This window comes from Neomonachus schauinslandi, chromosome 12, assembly GCF_002201575.2.
Source record: "Neomonachus schauinslandi chromosome 12, ASM220157v2, whole genome shotgun sequence".
Lineage (NCBI taxonomy): Eukaryota > Metazoa > Chordata > Mammalia > Carnivora > Phocidae > Neomonachus > Neomonachus schauinslandi.
In genome coordinates this window covers 74,460,956-74,481,414 of record NC_058414.1, presented here as the reverse complement: position 1 = coordinate 74,481,414, position 20,459 = coordinate 74,460,956, and the positions used below count along the sequence as shown (strand labels likewise).

Below are 20,459 nucleotides of genomic sequence, written 5' to 3'. Positions count from 1 at the left end.
TTATTAGATGATAGGTTTATGCATATATTCAAATTTAATAGATACCATCAAACTTTTTTTCCAAAATAGTTGCACCAATTCACATGCCTACCTGCAGTATAGATTAGTGCTAACATGGTATATCTTTCTTAATCCCTGTACTTCTAATCTGACTGTGACTCTATATTTAAAATAGATCTCTTAGGAGTGCCTGGGTGACTCAGTCAGTTAAGCATCTGCCTTCGGCTCAGGTCATGATCCCAGGGTCCTGGGATCCAGCCCTGCATCGGGCTCCCTGCTCAGTGGGGAGCCTGCTTCTCTCTCTCTTCCCCATTTGCTCTCTCTGTTGCTGTCTCTGTCTCTCTCAAATAAAAAATTAAAAAATAAACTTAAAAAATAAATAAGTAAACAAACAAACAAATAAATAGATCTCTTACATATAAACAAGTTAGGTCATATTTTTTAAATTGACTCTGACAGTCTCTGCCTTTTAATTAGTATATTTAGATCATTCACATTTAAAGTGATTATTGACATATATGGTTTAACAGTTAACATATTTGTAACTATTTTCTGTTTGTTGCCCTTGCTCTGTTTCTTTTTGTCTCTTCTGCTCTTTTTGCCTTTTCTGGTTTTAACTGAGCATTTTATGTGATTCCATTTTTTCCTTCTTTCTTAGCCTATCAATTATCCTCCTTTAAAGCAAAAAATGTTTGTGTTTGTCCTAGAGTTTCCAATATACATTTACAACTACTTTAAGTCCATTTTCAAATAACACTATACCACTTCATAGTTGGTGCAGGTACTTTATAACAGAGTACTGACAGTTTCTTTCTCTGGTCTGTTATGACACTGATGTCATTCATTTCATATATCAATAAGTAATACTTACTATGATAATCATTGCCATTACGATTTTGAACAAATTGTTTCTGTTAGATTGAACATAAGAAAAACAAAAAGTTATATTTCACCTTCATTTATTCCTTTCCTAACACCATTTATGTAAATCTGTTTCTGATCTATATAATTTTCCTTCTCTCTGAGGAACTTCTTTTTAACATTTCTTACAAGGCAGGTTTATTGACCACAAATTCCCTCAATTTTTGTTTTTCTGAAAATTTTTATTTCTCCTTCACTTTTTGATGATAATTTTACTGGAATTCTAGGTTAGTGGGTTTTTTTTTTTCAACATTTCCAAATTTTTTTGTCATCTGAGGCTGTTACTTCCATATTTTCTTTGAAAAATAGTAACCAGTAGCTTCATGAGCATATTTTCCTAATATACACAGAATAATTGCTGACATTTATTGAGTACTGATTATGTGCCATACTCTTTTCTATGTGTTTCATGTGTATTTGCTTATTAATCCTCACTATAATCCTGTGAGATAGATACTATTATTATTGCAGATGGGGAAACCAAGACTTTTAAGTAACTTCCCATATATCACTCAGGCATCAAATGACAAACTACCTTACTAAGCTGCCTCCTGATTCAGTGTATCCTGGTATATTTTGAATATACCTGGTATATTTCAAATACATAGCTAGTGTGGTCCTTTAAAAGAGGAATCTTCTTTCCATTGCTAAAATATCTTTAATAATATTTCTGTGTATTATCCCACCACAGTAGTCTTTTCTTTTTTTTAATTTTATTATGTTATGTTAATCACCATACATTACATCATTAGTTTTTGATGTAGTGTTCCATGACTCATTGTTTGTGTATAACACCCAGTGTTCCATTCAGTACGTGCCCTCTTTAATACCCATCACCAGGCTAACACATCCCCCCACCCCCCTCCCCTCTAGAACCCTCAGTTTGTTTCTCAGAGTCCATAGTCTCTCATGGTTCGTCTCCCCCTCCAATTTCCCCCCCTTCATTTTTCCCTTCCTACTATCTTCTTCTTTTTTTTTTTCACATATAATGTATTATTTGTTTCAGAGGTACAGGTCTGTGATTCAACAGTCCTACACAATTCACAGCGCTCACCATAGCACATACCCTCCCCAATGTCTATCACCCAGCCCCCCATCCCCCCCCCCCCCCACCACTCTAGCAACCCTCAGTTTCCTGAGATTAAGAATTCCTCATATCAGTGAGATCATATGATACATGTCTTTCTCTGATTGACTTACTTCGCTTAGCATAATACCCTCCAGTTCCATCCACGTCATTGCAAATGGCAAGATTTCATTTTCAAATAACAACCTGAAAACCCTAGCAATTCAGCTCTTGCACTGTCTTTTTATAACTGTTTTCTCTTCTTCCTTTATAGGATCCTAAATCCATCAGCTGAAGTTAGCCCACTTTCACTAAATGAAAACCCACTAACTAGAGGAAGCAGTTTATTAACATGACTGTAAATTTGTCTTTCTCCCAGTCTGAGCAAATCAAGAAACATATTCCCTTAACTGAAGGATGTTTATCAACAAAGCCTGGAATCATGTCTGCCATGGACTACCTGAGAAATGAGACAGTAAAGTGGGGAATATTCACTGCACTGTAGCTCCATGGGCTCTACAGCCCTGTCATGTAAAGTGTGCCCTTGGGATCTGCAGTGTTAGGATCAACTGATAGATTATTATAAATACAGAATCCCAGGCTCCACCCAGACCTACTGAATTTTCATTTTATCATGATCCCCAAATATTAAAACCACAACAAGATATCACCTCACAGCTGTCAGAATGATTAAAATAAAAAACACAAGAAACAACAAGTGTTGATGAAAATGTGGAGAAAAAGGAACCCTCATGCACCGTTGGAGGGAATGCAAACTGGTGCATCCACTATGGAAAACAGTGTGGAGAATCCTCAAGAAATTAAAAATAGAATTACCACCTGCACCAGTAATCCCACTACTGGGTAAACAAGGGAAGTAGCCAAGGGTTATAACTCAAGGATAGTTAAGTCCACAGGAAATCCTGTCCCATTCCATCTGGGAAGAATTCTCCTAAAAACAAGACTGGTAAGAAAGGAATCGGAAGTAGACCACAGTCAACAGATGGCAGTACAGAAGGGAGGTTGGAAAAAATTCTAGAACCTAAGAGATATTAGAAGCCAGCAGGGTGGGCTGCTTAAAGAGGCACATGGAGAAGCTGCCATGTGATACTGTCCTTGAAATCATATTGCGAGTCTCACTACTCATGCAGGGAGCAAATAAATAATTTTTATATCTGTTAATTAACAACATAAGGTTCAAACCAGTCAATGGATTACAAGAATTCATTGAACATTTGTGAGATAGTATACTGTAGTCCCACCTTCCCTCTAGAAGCCTTAAACCTGATATGGGAGAAAAGACAAAGAAGGTAAAGTAACAAGCATGTTACTATATGTTAATACAATTCATCAAACATCTACTATGGGCCAGGAGGAGTGTTAGCTGCTTACAACATATCCAAACATATGACAACTCAGTTCAGTGAGAGATTCAAGTTGTTATGTTTATATTATAAGTAAACCAAGCCCAGAGAAGTTACACAACCTATTCAAGACCATATCCACACAGCACTAATTGGCAAACCCGGTATGTGAGTCCAAGAAGCAGACTATGCCCTTGCTCATAGATGCCAAGTTACAGAGAAAGTAAGAGCTAGAGGAATTGTGATGTGTGAGAGCTTGTGGGGGGGGGATGGGGCGCCAGGGGCAGGGGGCTATTAAAGAATGTGATTATTATGTATTAAATAAGAAAAAGAAATAGCCCTGACATCTATGCTCAGGATCTTCACTGGTGTTTTCTGACTTTGCTTTTTCTGGACACATATTACCAGCACAGATGATATATTGAACAGCCTGAAGCTGGTGGTCAATTGTGGGTTTACTGTGAACCCCTGGATTCAATGACTCTACCTTCTTTTACTTCCCAGTGCAAGCAAGGATAAAGTTAATGGTGTATAACTAATGCTATCATAAATTTCCAGCCACTACTGAGCTATTTGCAAGCTGCTTGTCACTAATAGTGGGTTTACTCACCCCACTCCCTTCCTTATAATCCACCACCAACTATTTCTTTATGACTTTGTGCTCCACCATGAGTGAAACACAGCAAATGTGAACAAATTCATGAAGTTTGCCTCTGCACTCCAGATGGTTGATGTGTGCCAGGTTTGAGAAATCCAGTAAATCAATGGATGCATGCTGCTAAATATCTGCTTAATCTTGCCCCTACAGAATGACCTTGAAAGTCCCATCTCAAAACTGCTTGTAATTTACATTGTATTAAATCAAAGAGGAAGAAGTTTTCATCCCACCAATTATAGTTTATGCTTTTGAAACCCAATAATAAACAAAAGTAAATTATGAGAGCAGCGGCATCTCTAGAATAAAAAGACAAAATGTAGGAGATGTTTGTGCCTTGTGTAGTATTGGTCTTAGTGCTTTAACTCAACAGCATTCCCCAGTGGGGTTTTAAGAAACTAACTTTAATAGCACTATTTCAAGGATACACCTAAAGGCACTTCAGATATGTGAGATACTTCATCCAATTAAGAACTGCACTTTTTTTAAAAAAGATTTTATTTATTTATTTGAGAGAGGGAGAGCAGGAGCCAGTTGTGGGGGGAGGGTGTGCAGAGGGAGAGGAAGAAGCAGACTCCCTACTGAGTGGGAAGCTTGATCCCAGGACCCTAAGATCATGACCTGAGCAGAAGGCAGATGTTTAACTGACTGAGCCACCCAGGCGCCCTAAAACTGCATTTTTGACAAATGAGGGTACTTTTAGAAATAAAGGAAAGGTTCTGGAAATGATATAATATGTAGTAAAAGAAATTAAAGACTGATTAGTCTGGAAAAGAAAACATGGGTGGGAGAAGCTGTCTTTAAATACTTGCATATTGTTTTCATTCACTTCAATCCCCATGCAAAGTATTATCCCCTTTGATGTTCCAGCTTACCTTTCTTGTTAAACCTTCATGCTCCAGTCTACATTGGCAACAACTGCTGTACTCAGGGCCTTTCTTTCCTCTTTCATGTCCTCTTGCAACCTCACCCATGAGAGTCAAGTGTCTCTTCATGCAGCTTCTTTAAGAATTCTGGATATATTTCCATCATAGTATTGGTCACGTTGGCTAATGACTATTTAACTTGCTCACTTTCCAAGGATAGAGATTTTTAATATCCATTTCTACACTTAGGATCTGATACAAACTGTGGTCATTAGATTCGTGGTAGATGAATGAATAGAAGAATAAATGAACGAATGAATGGCATAAGGAAAGAAAAGTAGACTTGCTCTCTGTTGCTCTCACGTTCTTCAACTAATGGGTAGAAAGATAAGATTGCCAGATTTAGCAAATAAAAATAAAGCATGCCCCATTAAATCTGAACTTCAGATAAATAGTAAATCATTTTTTATTTTACCAAATAATGTCAGGGCATCTTGAATTTTATCTGGCAATCCTAAAAGTATAAAGATACAGATTTCAGCTTGACATAAGAAAAAAAAAGTCTTCTAGAAGCATGATTGGTACAGGAAACTTTTCAAGGAAGCAAGTTTCCAGATCTTACTATTTCAGCATGGGTTCGATGTCAGAGGAGTTCTGGACGTATCCTTGCATTTGGTAAATCCTTTCTCATCCCTTTCTTATTAAGCAGCACATTTTGATAAAATATGCACACAGATATATCTAGACTTTGAGAGTGAATATTTCATATGCAAATTACACACTCCACATCCAAGTGGTTCTTTTAATGCAAAACTCTCTTGACCACACAGCTGTTTCTTTTGGAAGGCTATCTTAAACTACAGTGCATCATTGATGTATTTTAAATGAATTTAGGTTCAAGTTGATCGAACTACTTCTTAATTCTAATTCCATCTCTGCCCTAAGTTGTTTTAATTCTGTGCCATAGCTATGAAACACAAATTCTATTATCTGCCTCACTAGGTACCCTGTGGGTTGATGTGTTCAGTACAGTCAATATGTGCACTGCTGCGTAAAATGAAAAGTTATCAGTATTAATTACTACAATTGAGCTAGGATTCACATCTTTATTACATAGTCCCATTTTTGCCTTAATTTTGTTTTTTTGTCAACTCTGATTTCCAAAGAGATGAATAAATTCTAAATAACTTAAAACCAAAGAAAAAATTATACATTTCATGTTTTGACAATAATAATAATAATATCATGACACCAAATAAAATAGTAGGACTACCTAGAAGTCGCCTTAGCTACAAAATCATATTAAATTATTTCAAAATAACAAACATATGGCAACCAATAAAAATAACATTCCTCTTCAGAATTTTAATGCAGTTATGATATACCAAATAATTATGATATACCACAAAAATAAAGGATAAAGATGTACTTATTGATATGAGTTTAAACCACATGAAATTGCCATATTTTACCTACAGAAATGACAATATCATGTGGTTCAAAGAAAAATAAGCCATTGTCTATGAATTTCTATAAAGAATATGTCTTTTCTGGAAATACTTTTCATCAGAAAATGTATACTTCATATCTAAATGTAAACTTTATATCTAAATGATGGGAGATTTCAAATATAATGGTCTTTAAAGTCTCTGAGAAAGGAGAGGATAATAGCAGAGTGCCTGTTACACAGTATTTGCTAAATAAGTGTTGGTCTATAAAAAGTGAAATGAAGAAACTGAATGGTCTAGCTGACAGGCATAGGCCTATTCTACATCAGATTCCGGCACAGTGCTGTTATTCCACTAGCATTTATGAAGCTGTTGCCATGTGTAAAACATAATTCTAAGTGCACTGAGCTCATTTAATACTCACAATCTTTTTTTCAAATTGGCAACAGGTAGGCATACCTGTCTTCTGAATGTCAACTCTTATTATACCCTTCTACAGAAAAGGAAAGTTCAGAGCAGAGGCATAAGTAATTTATCCAAAGTTACACAATTAGGTAAATTGAATTAGGAGGAATTCAAATCCAAGAGTTTGGTCTCTAAACCAAACATTCTTAGTAACCACACTACTTAAATTGCACAGCAATTTACAAGAAATTTCTGTTGCTATTAACAAACTCATACATTTGGCTGCTTCAAATACACTTTTTTTAGTTGAAATAGGGTTTCCAGATAAAAGTAGGAGACCCAGGGGCGCTGAGTGGCTCAATCAGTTAGCATCTGACTCTTGATTTTGGCTCAGGTCATGATCTCAGGGTCCTGAGATTGAGCCCCATGTCAGGCTCTGTGCTGGGTGTGGAGCCTGCTTGAGATTCTCTCTCTCCCTCTCCCTCTGCAGCTCCCCCATCACTTGCATGCATGCACACGTAGCCACGCTAACTCTAAATAAATAAATAAATATAGGAGATCCAGTTAAACTTGAATTTCAGAAAAATGGAAATTTTTGTTAGTATGAGTATATATGTCTCATTTGATATTTGGGATATATGTATTCTAAAAATATAGTCATTGTTTATCTGAAATTCAAATTTAAGTGGGTGTCCTATATTTTAATTTGTTAAATGACAACTTGCAAATTAAAAGTAAAGTGAGTTTTGACATCTGTTTTGCTGATATTTTTACATGTAACATTCTCACCTAAATAACAATCCTACCAGTTGGATTCCAATTTATTTTTCAAATTGGCGGTAGATATGTGCACCTGTCTTCTGAATATCAGTAAAATCCTTTGCCCTGCTAAATGTTACAAAAAGCCATTCTGACTCTCTATCATTACTGTCCTTTAGTTAAATCTGACCCAAAAACATTATTTAATTGAAATAATTAATAATGTAAGATTTATAATAGAGGGTCAACCTAGAATTTTGCTATTTAATTAGAACCTTAGACTATTGGGCTACAAGTTGAATTTTTAAACAAACTTAATTTCTGAAAAGTTTTGGATTTATAGAGGGCTCTCCAGTCCCCTATACCCTGTTTTCCCCTATTGTCAACATTACTATGGTATGTTTTCAAAACTGATAATCTAATATTAATACATTATTAACACATGAAGTCAATACTCTATTCAGATTTCCTTCTTTTTTATCCAATGTTCCTCTTCTCTTCCAGGATTCCAACCAGGATAACATATTCATTCACATCTCCTTAGCTTCATCTTGGCTGTGACACTTTTTCGGACTCTTCGTTGTTTTTGATGACCTTAAGAATTTCAAGTACAGGTCAGGCATTTTGTAGAATATTCTTTCATTTAGATTTGCCTAATGTCTTTCTCCTGATTGTACAGGGGTTATGAAAGTTTGGGAAAAAGACTACAGAGGTAAAGTGCTATTCATCATCATGTTGTATCAAAGGTACATGCTACTAAGATCACTTATTATTTATTATGTTAATCTTGTCATAATGTTTATCAGGTTTCTCTGCTGTAAAGTTACTCTTTCTTTTTCCATTTACATACTGTACTCATTTTAAAAAGTTACTATGTGTACTCCACATTTAAGAGGTAAAGATTTGAGGCGTGCTATAGTCTAAATGTTATGTCCTCTCCAAATTCATATGTTGAAATTCTAACCCCCAGAGGTGATGATATGGATAGAGGTGACTTTGGGAAGTACTTCTTAGGTTGGAGGGTGGAGCCCTCATGAATGGGATTAGTGCTCTTGAGAGGACAACACAGCTGGAGAGCCCCCTCTACCATGTGAGGATAAAAGGGGAAGTCTGCAACCCAGAAGAGATCCTTCACCCAACAGTGCTGGCTGATCTTAGACTTCTGCCTCCAGATTTATGAGAAATAAATTTCTGTTATTTAAAAGCCACCCAGTGGGGCGCCTGGGTGGCTCAGTCGGTTAAGCGGCTGCCTTCGGCTCAGGTCATGATCCCAGGGTCCTGGGATCGAGTCCCGCATCGGTCTCCCTGCTCTGCGGAGAGCCTGCTTCTCCCTCTCCTGCTTCTCTGCCTACTTGTGTTCTCTCTCTACCTCTCTGTCAAATAAATAAATAAAATCTTTAAAAATAAAAAATAAAAAAAATAAATAAAAGCCACCCAGTGGGGTGCCTGGGTGGCTCAATCTGTTAAGCACCTACATTCAGCTCAGGTCATGATCCCAGGGTCCTGGGATGGAGCCCCATATCGGGCTCCCTGTGTCTCTGTCTCCCTGCTCATGCTCTCTCTCTCTCTCAAAAAATAAATAAAATCTTAAAAAAAGTATAAATAGATAAATAAAATAAAATAAAATAAAATAAAAGCCACCCAGTTTGTGGCATTTTGTTATAGCATCCCAAAAGGACTAAGACAAGGGGTGATATCTACATAAAATATTTGGAATTCTTCTGCAAGTGAGATTTGTCTATTCTTCCCATTCATTCATTCATTTTTTATTTAATAATTTATTTATATCTGTATGGATGCATGAAAGTTTTATACTTTGGGTTATAATCCAATAGTACGTTATTTCTTTTTTGCTCAATTTTTCTAGCTTTGGCAACGGGAGCTTTTCAGTCGACTCTTGTATCGCTTTGACATACCCATATCATTTTGTTTTTTTAAGCACTTCTTTACTTTCTGACACAAGAAGTTCCAGATTACAATTGTTCCAGATTTGCCACTGGGACTTTTTCAGTTGGCTCATATATCCCTTTGACACATCCCATCATTGTGTTTTGTTTTGATTTTAGCATTACTTTCTTTCTGACACTATAAGATGCTCTAGACTCATCTTGTATATTATCTGCCTTAAACCTCAAAACCATTTCTCCAAAGTGCCTTGGTTCCTTTTATTAGTGTATAAAATTAGGTATAAGATCTAGGTGCTAGGTGTACTTGTTGCTCTAAGGGAGTAATTGCCTTCAGTCTCTCAACAGACAGAGCTAGGACACATATATACTAACCTGTGTATGTACACATATGCATATCGACATCCATCTATATCTATTTCACACTGAAATTTCTAATTTTCATCCAGTACCACATAGACTAGACTCTCCCTCACACCTTGTTTGTCTGTAAGCTGCCACTACAACCGTGAGAAACCTCCCTCTCATCATCTGCCATCCACTTACTTATTTGTTCAATCCTTCATACCTGTACGGTAATTTCAGAGTCATTAACCCATAACCTCATGGCAAACAATTTTACCAGATAGAGCACAGTGATTATGTACAGTTCCTAAGTTTACAGTCCCCACTCATTTCCAGAGGTACTTATACTGGCACCTTTCTTTTTCCATCCCCTTCAATGAGGTTATATCACATATTGTAATATGGATTATTTTATCACAGTCTGCATTCCTCCTGGGATCCCCCAATCTCCTAATTGATATTTTTTTGTTATTTGCATGTAATTAAGGTTCATTCTTTGTGGTCTAAGGTTCTATGGGTTTTTACAAATGTATAGTGCCATGTATCCAGTATCATACATAGTTGTCCCTCCTATAAATCCCCTATACTTATCTATTCAACCCTTCCCCCTTTTCCCAACTCCCTGAAATCACTGAGTTATCTACTCCATAGTTTTACTTTTCCAGGATGTCATATAAATAGGATAATAAAGTATTGAGTCTTTTCATACAGGCTTCTTTCACTTAGCAATAGGCATTTAGGATTCATCCATGTTCTGGGGAGACTTGATAGTTCATTCCATGTTATTGCTGAAGAGGATTCCATTTTATAGCTGTACCAGAGTTTCTCTATCTGTTGAGAGACATGTTGATAATATCCAGCTTTTGGCAATTATGAATAAAGCCACACATATAGAATTTTGTGATGACACAAGTTTTCAAATCAGTTGGGTAAATATCTAAAAGTGTCTTTGCTAGATAGTTTAGTAAAATTACATTGAATTTTGTAAGAAACTGCCAAACTTTGGAAGAAACTGTCTTCCAAAATGGGTATACCAATTTGCATTTTCCCCAGCAATGAATGAAAGTTCCCATTATTCTATATGCTCACCAACAGTTGATATTATCAGCTTCTAATACCTTTTATAAAGCAGGTCTGCTGACAATAAATTCCCTAAGTTTTTGGTTTTTTCTGAAAAATGATTGTTCTTCACTTATGAAGGATAATTTTTCCAGATATAGAATTCTAATTTAGTAGATTTTTCTTTCAACATTTTAAAGATTTCACTGTACTCCTTGATTTCCTGGAGTCTGATGAAAAGTCTGATGTATTATTATCCTTCCACTCCCTGACTTTCTTCAAGATTATCTCTTTGTCTTTATTTTTCTGCAATTTGAAGATTATATGCCTATGTTTTTTAATCCTGTTTTATGTTTTCTGAACTACTTGTATCTGTGATTTGGTGTCTGTCATTAATTTTTGAAGGGTATTGGCCATTATTAGCTCAAATATTTCTTCTCTCCATTCTCCTCATTCTTGTCTTCCATATATATATATATACATATGTGTGTTACACATTTGGATATTTGGATATTTGGATCTTGTCCCACAGTCCTTGGATGTTATGCTCCTTTCATTCTTTATTCTTTATTATTATTATTATTTATTATTATTATTTTCACTTCATTTGAGAAGTTTCTATTCACCTATCTTCAACATTACTGATCTGTCCCCAGGTGTGTTGCATTCTTTACTTTTGTTACTCCATTTTTTATTTCTGTCATTTCTCTTTGATGATTTAAATTTCCACTGCTCTGTTTACATTAGCCATGCTATATTGCATATTGTCTACTTTTGCCATTAGTATATTTAAAATATTGGGAAGCCTGGGTGGCTTAGTTGGTTAAGCATCTGCCTTCAGCTCAGGTCATGATCCTAGGGTCCTGGGATTGAGTCCCACATTGGGCTCCCTGCTCAGCAGGGAGCCTGCTTCTCCCTCTGCCTGCCACTCCCCCTGCTTGTGCTCTCTCTCTCTTTCTCTGTCAAATAATAAATAAAATCTTAAAGAATATTTAAAATAATAATCATAGTTATTTTAACTTCTCTGTCTGATCATTCCAATATCTGTAACCCACAGTCTGACTTACATTTTATTTCTCATTTATCTGACTTTAAAAGGGCCTATTTTGCTCTTTTCAGATTATCTCTTACAAGTCCCTTAAACTATACTTCATATCACAACATAACTTCATAGCATTCCGGCTACAGGCTTTTTACATCATATATATTATTTAACATGATTATATGAGTCAGGGTTCAGTCAGGAAACAAAAACCACACCTGTAATTTGAACAGCAAAGATTAATATAAAGAATTGTTAACTAATAAAAGGAGCAAACAAGGACTCTAAGAGGTATAGGACACAGCTACTTTTTAGGAAAATAATTAAGGAGGGCAGGGTGGGTACCCAAGCCCAGGATTCAGATATATGAATAGAGGCCATGGCTGTCATGGAAACATGCAGCTCTTTAATAGAGAATAAACTTGCCCAGGACAAAGATGAAGCTTAACTGTGAGAGCCACTGAGTTGATATTACGGGCCATGTACAAGTTCACTGCTACAACTCACATACACTTATCACACTAATGCACAGCCTGCCTTCCAGAAAAGAGCAGACTGAAAGAATGAAGGGTGTCCTTTCTTCCTGCTCTAGACTTGCAGAGTCTCTCCACTACTGTTGGCAAAACTAATATTGTCCAAGCCAGAAATATAGAAATGATTATAGGGTCCATCTCCAATATCACAAATCAAGACAAGGAAGAGTAGATTTAGAGCTGAGAGTCAACAGATTAATAACTGGCATAGTAATATTCTTTTGACCCCTCTCTATTATGGAGTATATATTCCTTTTTTATATAGGGTTTGGGGAAGGCCATAACATGATATGTAGAAATATCTCATCACATCTATTTGAAAGACAATGTATTTTTCCTCAATTTTATTCTAGATGATTACAAGTAAATCCAAAGTCTTCAGAAAGTATAATGCAAACAAATTCTTATATCTTAACCATCAGACAATACATTCCCAGGCTATATGAATCCCAGCACTTGTGATTAAAATACTTTGAAAAGTACTGTAATTTGAATAATTTTAAACTGTAAAATAGAAAAAAATCACATTGTTACCTCTTTGATATACTTTTGTAGGAGCAGAGCATCCTCATATTTAAATTCTTAATATTCAGCCAATATATTTTATTTTGGAGTTTGCTGGAGCATTGGTATTTAAAAATAATCTTTAAGTATTCCAGTAAATACTATTTTATTAAAAATAGGTGTTTTGTTGATTACAGGTGTTAGCTTTCAGAAAAGAAATTTTTTATACCTATACAGTTTTTTAAAATATTTTATTTATTTATCTGACAGAGAGAGAGCATAAGCAAGGGGAGCAGCAGAGGGAGCAGAGGGAGAAGAAGTAGGCTCTCCACTGAGCAGGGAGCCTGATGCTGGACTCAATCCCAGGACGCTGGGATCATGACCTGAGATGAAGGCAGATGCTTAACTGACTAAGCCACCCAGGAGCCCCTATACCTACACAGTTGACCCTTGAACAACACAGGGTTGAACTATGTGGGTCCACTTATGCACAGATTTTGGGAGGGGACTGCAAAAAGCTTTGTTCTTTCTATTTGGTCCATGGCTTAGAGGGCTCCAAGGTGGTTGAAAAGCTGCTTAGTAGCTGCAGGGAGAGGCTCAGGCAGAAGTCCTGACACCAGGGGGATGCCAGAGGAACCCCTCAAGGGCTGTGGGGGTCCAGAGGCTCCTAATCATGCTTGAGGGTGAGCCTTTTGAAGAGATACTTTCCACCCTGCGGAGGTTAGTCAGGTGGTCATCATCTTCTTGATGAGTTTCACCTCCTCATCTAGGAAGTGGCTCTCTAGGAAGCCACAGAAATGGAGGTCTGTGCAGGCAGGACCCAGGATGTGCAGATCCAAAAGGGCCTGGTTCAGGTTCTTCCCAGGACTATGGTGGTCTGCATGGCTCCAGGGTTTTATCCTATTCATTTGGGGATAACTTCTGCAGGTCCTGGAAGAGAGCGTGGCCACCACACTGGTTTTGCATATTCAAGGTGCTGGGAGCCCTCCCAATTCTCTTTGGGCAACTCAGGGAAGAAGTGGCCCATGCCCTCCAGTGCCACAACATCCTGCACACAATAGAAGCCCAGACAGAGGTAAGTGTAGGAGACCCACAGATGCATATTGACCAGGTGGTTGTCATCAGCTCCACCTCAGTGCAGTAAATCTGAGGAATCTGGGAGCTGGTAGTTGATTGGCAATAAGGAGCTAAGCTTGAAAAACGGTGTTGGCTGTTACCAGAGGTAGAAGATGGCTGAGAGGATGGTTTTGAAGGTTGCCACGGGAAAAGAGGTTGGAGGGGGGTTAGAAGCTGGAGAAGGAACGTACCTGGGTTGGTCCCATCCAAACACTGTTGAAACAACAGATAGATTCATGTGACCCCAGGGTGCACTGCCTGTATGTGGACTTTTTTTTATAATACAGTACTATAGATGTTATTTTCTCTTCCTTATGATTTTATTAATAACATTTTCTTTTCTCTAGCTTACCTGATTGTAAGAATAGAGTATATAATATGTATAACATACAAAATATGTGTTTATCAACTGTCTGTGTTACTTCCAGTCAGTGGTAGGCTATTAGTAGTTAAGTTTTGTGGGAGCCAAAAGTTATGGGAAATTTTTGATTGCTCAGGGGTTGAGGCCCCCAACCCCCACACTGTTTAAGGGTCAACTGTAATGCTAACTGTACAAATTTCATCAAAAAGTCAAAGTAGAGTTTACTAATTTCTCATTTATAAAAAGCATTACTGAAATAAAATTTGTATAAGGAGCAGTAAAAAATAGGGTATGCAGACTTCCTGAAACATTCATCTGCAGCTTATTTTTATAGTGGGTGTATACTAGCATCTCTTAATAGTAATGCTCTTTGAAAAGGCATGGTCTTCAGTGTACTCAGTGCTTTTATAGACTATTCATACCACAAACTTGATTCTTAAGTAGGGCAGTGGATAACACTCCTGAACCAGTTGGTCGGTCTGAACACATGAAAATGTTTTGGAAGATGTGCTCACTGCTATCTACTGACCTTTTGGAAAAAGCCCAATGTCTGTATGTTTTATGGACAACACTTAAAATAGAAGCTTCTCCTTTAATCTCTGAGATATGTTGTGATGCAGTCTCACCAAATCAGGACTTTTATTAAACCATTATAAACATGAGTATTTGTATATTCGAGACGTACTTTTTAAATCTTTATTGTAAAATCTCCTTAAAAAGAATCCAGGAGACTGTCATTTAAGAAATGAACAAGATTGCAGTGTCAAATCATCGAATCAGATCCTACTCTTTTATAATTGAGCAAGGGCCTGAAATTTAAAATTCTGAATAATGGCTGATCCTGCATTATCATTTCACAAGGGTATCAAATCGTTTTATCCAGGGGGGAAGCACAAACAATAAAAGATGGCTTTATGGCATATTTTTTATTTGTTTACAAACAATAAGTAACCCAGCACACCACTCATCAGGATCCCTTATGGTGCTTGGCTTAGGATAAAATAAAAGCCTCTGTGTCTGTTATGAATACAAATACTTGGAAACATAGGCACTGGCAACAAACTTTTCATTATATTCTCAAGTTTCTGGGTAGAAGCTCTATTCAATTATTCATTAGCAGTATTTAAAAGCAAATTCACAAATTATAAAAGCATAATTATTATAAAATCCCCAAAGAAAAAAAGTCAATAATATTTACCCACAGATGAACAAGAAAAATAAGCCAGCCTATGGAACCTATTATTCACAATAGCCAAGCTATAGAAACAACCTAGGTGTCCATCAACAAATAACCAAGAAAATTATATATTGATTAGAGAAATAGATAGATAGAGATAGATTTTCATATATAAAATAAAATATTATTCAGCTATAAAAAAGTAGGAAATGCTTCCATCTGTGACAACATGGATGAACCTGGAGGGCATTGTGCTAAGTGGAATAAGCCTGATACAGAAAGACAAATACTGTGTGTATTGTAAATACATGGCAAATAATGCTGCAATGAACAAGAGATGCAGGTATCTTTTCAAAACAGCAATTTCATTTCCTTTAGATAAATACCCGGAAGTGGAATGGGCTGGATCATTTGGTAATTCTATTTTTTACTTTTCGAGGAGCCTCCGTACTGTTGCCCATAATGGCTGTACCAATTTACATTCCCATGTTGTGCAAGGTTCCCTTTTCTCCACACCCTTGCCAGCACTTGTTATCTCTCATCTTTGTGAAAATAGGCCATCCTAACAGGTGTCAGATGATATCCCATTGTAGTTTTTTTAAAGAATGTAGAGAAATTTATTGCCATTTCAGAGTATAACTCAGATGAATCAGACCAAAAAAATCATTAACATTATGTTATTTAACCAGATCTGTCTTTAGAAAATTTCTCTTTTGATAGGCAATTCTGAACCTAATAGAGTGTAATTTGGTATAAACATATTGTGGATATTTTTAAAGGCCTATAAAAGGATGTTTCATGATGGTCCATCATAAGTAAACAAAAATATATATTAATATAAATTAATTGAGGGATTGCAATTTTGAGTTTGTACAATGTTCTAGAAAGATCCTACTTTCTCCATATTTTATGTCAAATTGGATATTCCTGTTGTGTTGCATTTGTCAAAATGAGCTCAATAGAATCTGTTTCTTTTATATATGTCAAGTTGCATCCACTCAAACTATGGGGTTCCCCACACAAAACCAACATATGTTGCTGAAACACTTGCTATTGTGGCTGTAAAATGTTAATTTTCCTAACATATAGCATTTAGTTTTAAAATATTAGTCCCTTCACCCATAGTATTTCCATAAGCCTCTTTTGTAGCCCCCAAAAATCACCAAAAAGGGAACAAACATTCCCTCTTCCCATCCCCATGCCAGCTTTTATTCCTTTAGAGTAGGGGCCAAAAAACTTTTTCTGTAAAGGGCTAGATAGGAAATATTTTAGGCTTTACAAGCCCTGTTGCATCTATTCAGTTCTACTGTTGGCAAAAAAAAAAAAAAAAAACAATAAAACAACCATAGATGGGGCACTTGGGTGACTCAGTCGGGTAAGCGTCTGCCTTCGGCTCAGGTCATGATCCCAGGGTCCTGGGATCAAGCCCCGCATCGGGCTCCCTGCTCAGCAGGGAGCCTCCTTCTCCCTCTGCCTGCCGCTCCCCCTGTTTGTGCTCTCTCTCTCTCTCACATACAAATACATAAAATCTTTAAAAAAACCAACCACCATAGACAACAGTAAGTGAATGCGTGTGGCTGCGTGACCCACCCTGCATTAGAGAGTACCACAATTAAATCTGCTCATATTAAATACATAGCAAGATATACCTTAGGGCCTAAAATAAAGATAGACTCTTTTTCTTTCAGAGTCCTTTAGGAAAAGCATTATGTAATGCCTGGGAAGTATCATCTACTTTAAATATATCCTCACAGTTTCATTCTTTTCTTACCCTGAGATAGTTACTGAAACAGGGTAATCTGTGGTCCAGTACATGAAACATCGTTGATATAAGTAATATGTATTACTTAAATAGAAAGTGATATTACTTCTACCATTATAAGAACTCCCAAATAGTATTGACTCTTGGGTAAGAAGCAAGTGCCTAAAGCCATGCCTCCAACATACTGAATATTAAAGGACCATGAGTTCTTCCTGGCAGTGATTGCTACAACTGAAAGTTGTATTTTCATATCTGTATAAGGATGAAGTCATCCAATATTTTTATTTGTAGCAAGTAAGGTGAAAACTCAGAAAATAGATTATCAGGTGAGCTTTCTGTACAGGTAACTGGATCCAAAATGAGTAGAACCCTTTCAGCCATTTTTTTCTGCTGGGGTGCTGCAGAATTCAACTGTTGATGGAATCTTCTTTTGACTGTTAGTGCCAACATTATCCAGAAGATGAGCATTTACTGCCTTTGCCAACTTGTGATTTGTTAATGCTAGTCCTGCTATGGTGTAAGGCTGTGTACTAGGGTAGCAAGTATGCTCTCTTCCCCACTACAGGGAGACTAAGAGCTCCTCCAACAATTTCTGGGTAATTGTCATTTCCTGACAAAACTATTCCATTCACTCAGGAGATTTTGAATAGCATTCTGTGCATCAGGGTTTTTATGCCGTGAATCTGCTCTGGAGTTGGTTAACTCATCTGCTATAATCCTGCTCGTGAGGAAATTACTTTGCCATACATCACACTATATTGATATATGTTCTAACTATTCAGAAAGTTGAGCTGTGTTTTGACCTAGGGCTGCATTTTCTAAAATAAGCTGATTTTTCTCACGGACTAGACATTCAAAGTGATACTGACTATCATCCCCAACAGAAGCCACTAGCAACTTTTTAAATTCACAGTTGACCTCTGTACACTGAGCTGGTTTGAAAGATCTTTGTCCTGTAGTAACTTTTAAGAGTTCTTGTGCTTTTCTTGGGGCACCTGGGTAGCTCAGTCATTAAGCGTCTGCCTTTGGCTCAGGTCATGATCCCAGGGTCTTGGGATCAAGCTCCACATTGAGCTCTCTGCTCTGCGGGAAGCCTGCTTCTCCCTCTCCCACTCCCCCTGCTTGTGTTCCCTCTCTTGCTGTGTCTCTCTCTGCCAAATAAATAAAATCTTTAAAAAAAAGAGTTCTTGTGCTTTTCCAATATATTCTTTACCTCTGATAGTTCCTTCCTGGGTTCTACGACTCTCTCTGACTGACCAAGGAATTCTCATCTATGATGTCCCAGAGACTCCACCTTTGCATTTTTGTTGGGGATATCATGGGTTAGAGCAGTGTTGGGAACTAATATTCTTACAGTTTCTACTTCCACTGCTTTTTCAGTGAGAATCTTCCTTAGTTGAACTCCTGGGCTCCCTGATGGAACTGCTGTCTTTCGTGGATTCTTGAAGGATGTGATCCTTTATGGGTTGGACTCCAGACATAACAGATTTAGGTGGCTTCTTAGTTTCTATTCCATCTCCTGCTCCTCAGACTGGATCGGTTTCTAAACTTTCAAGAGTAGTCATTTTTTAACCAATGAAAATGCACCTCCAGATTTCTACTGAAAACCGCTGAAGTTCCTTACTCTTCTGATTTCTGAGGACTTCACTTTACAGATTTTTGGGTTCTGTGTTGCAGGGTTAACTGCTCTGCACACTCTTTTCCATTCCAAAGCTGACCCGCCCAGAACTTCCTGATATCCAGCTGCTCGCTCATTCTCTCACTGTAGTTTTTATTTGAATTTCCCTGATGATTAGTGGTTTTGAACACCTTCTCATCTAGCTGCTCGACGTTTGTATGTCTTCTTTGGAAAAATGTCTATTCAGATCTTTTGCCCTTTTTTTAGTTGGACTACTTGTGTTTTTCCTACTGAGTTATAGGAGTTCCTTATGTATTTTAGATATTAATCCCTTATCAGATATATGGCTTGTAAATATTGTCTCCTATTCTGTATGTTGGCTTTTCTTTTCTTTTTCTTCTAAGAAAAATACTTTTATTATTTTATTACTAATATTTTATTACAGCTTTTATATGAACAAAGCATTTATTTTGATATTAAGTAAATCATACTTTTCAAAGTACAGAAGAGTACTCTTCTACCTGTGAAATGTATTTATGGAAAAGGTCATTAGGTTCTTCATTGTATAAAGAAGTTTGCTCTACTCTGAAAACAAACCTCCAAGCATTGATAGGTTGAATAGTATCCTTATGGGGGCGCCTGGGTAGCTCAGTTGGTTGAGTGTCTGACTTAATTTTGGCTCAGGTCATGATCTCAGGATCCTGAGATTGAGCCCCATGTCGGGCTCAGTGCTGGGCCTGGAGCTTGCTTAAGATTCTCTCTCCCTCTCCCTCTGCCCTTTCACCTGCTCACTCTCTCTCTTTCTCTAGAAAAGGGGAGGTTGCACCTCGGTGGCTCAGTCGGTTCAGCGTCTGCCTTCGGTTCAGGTCATGATCTTGGGGTCCAGGAATCGAGCCCCACATCGGGCTCCCTGCCCAGTGGAGAGTCTGCTTCTCCCTCTCCCTCTGACCCTCATCCCCACTTGTGCTCGCTCTCTGTCTCAAATAAATAAATAAAATCTTTTTTAAAAAAAAGTATCCTTATGCAAAAGTCAGATTTAATGTTGACTAAATTAATTAAACAAGAAATATTTATTATATACTTACATGTCTTAACAGATATTATGGAAAATTCAAAAGTATAACAAGTTCCCTGCCTGCAAAGAGTTTATAATCTCATGTGGAAATGAATAGTTAATTTCATTATTTGGATAATACATTGGCTTTTCATTTAATTTATCATTTCTTTTACTATGCAGAAGCATTTTAGTTTGATATAGTTAGTCCCACTGGTTTATTTTTGCTCTTGTTTCTTATGCTTTGACTATCCTATCCATAAAATCATTGCCAAGACCAATGTCAAGGAGCTTTTCCTGTGTTTTCTTCTAGGAGTTTTATGGTTTGAGATTTTACATTTAATCTTTAACCATTTTAAATTATTTGTTGTGATTGTGTTAGATAAAATGCTGAGGGAGCTGGGTGTTCACCTTGGGCTCTTTTTTTTTCCACTGGAGAAATCTAAATCCAGGGGGCTATCTCAGTGCAATGCAGTGTTGTTCTTGGGGTAGAGGGAGTG

The 20,459-nt window shown here is 37.1% G+C and overlaps 1 pseudogene; it reads right to left on the bottom strand.

Annotated features, from left to right (window-relative positions):
* Window positions 1–17,478: 17,478 nt before the first annotated feature.
* On the bottom strand, window positions 17,479–18,852 carry LOC110589032 (annotated as a pseudogene).
* Between the last annotated feature and the right edge of the window lie 1,607 nt (window positions 18,853–20,459).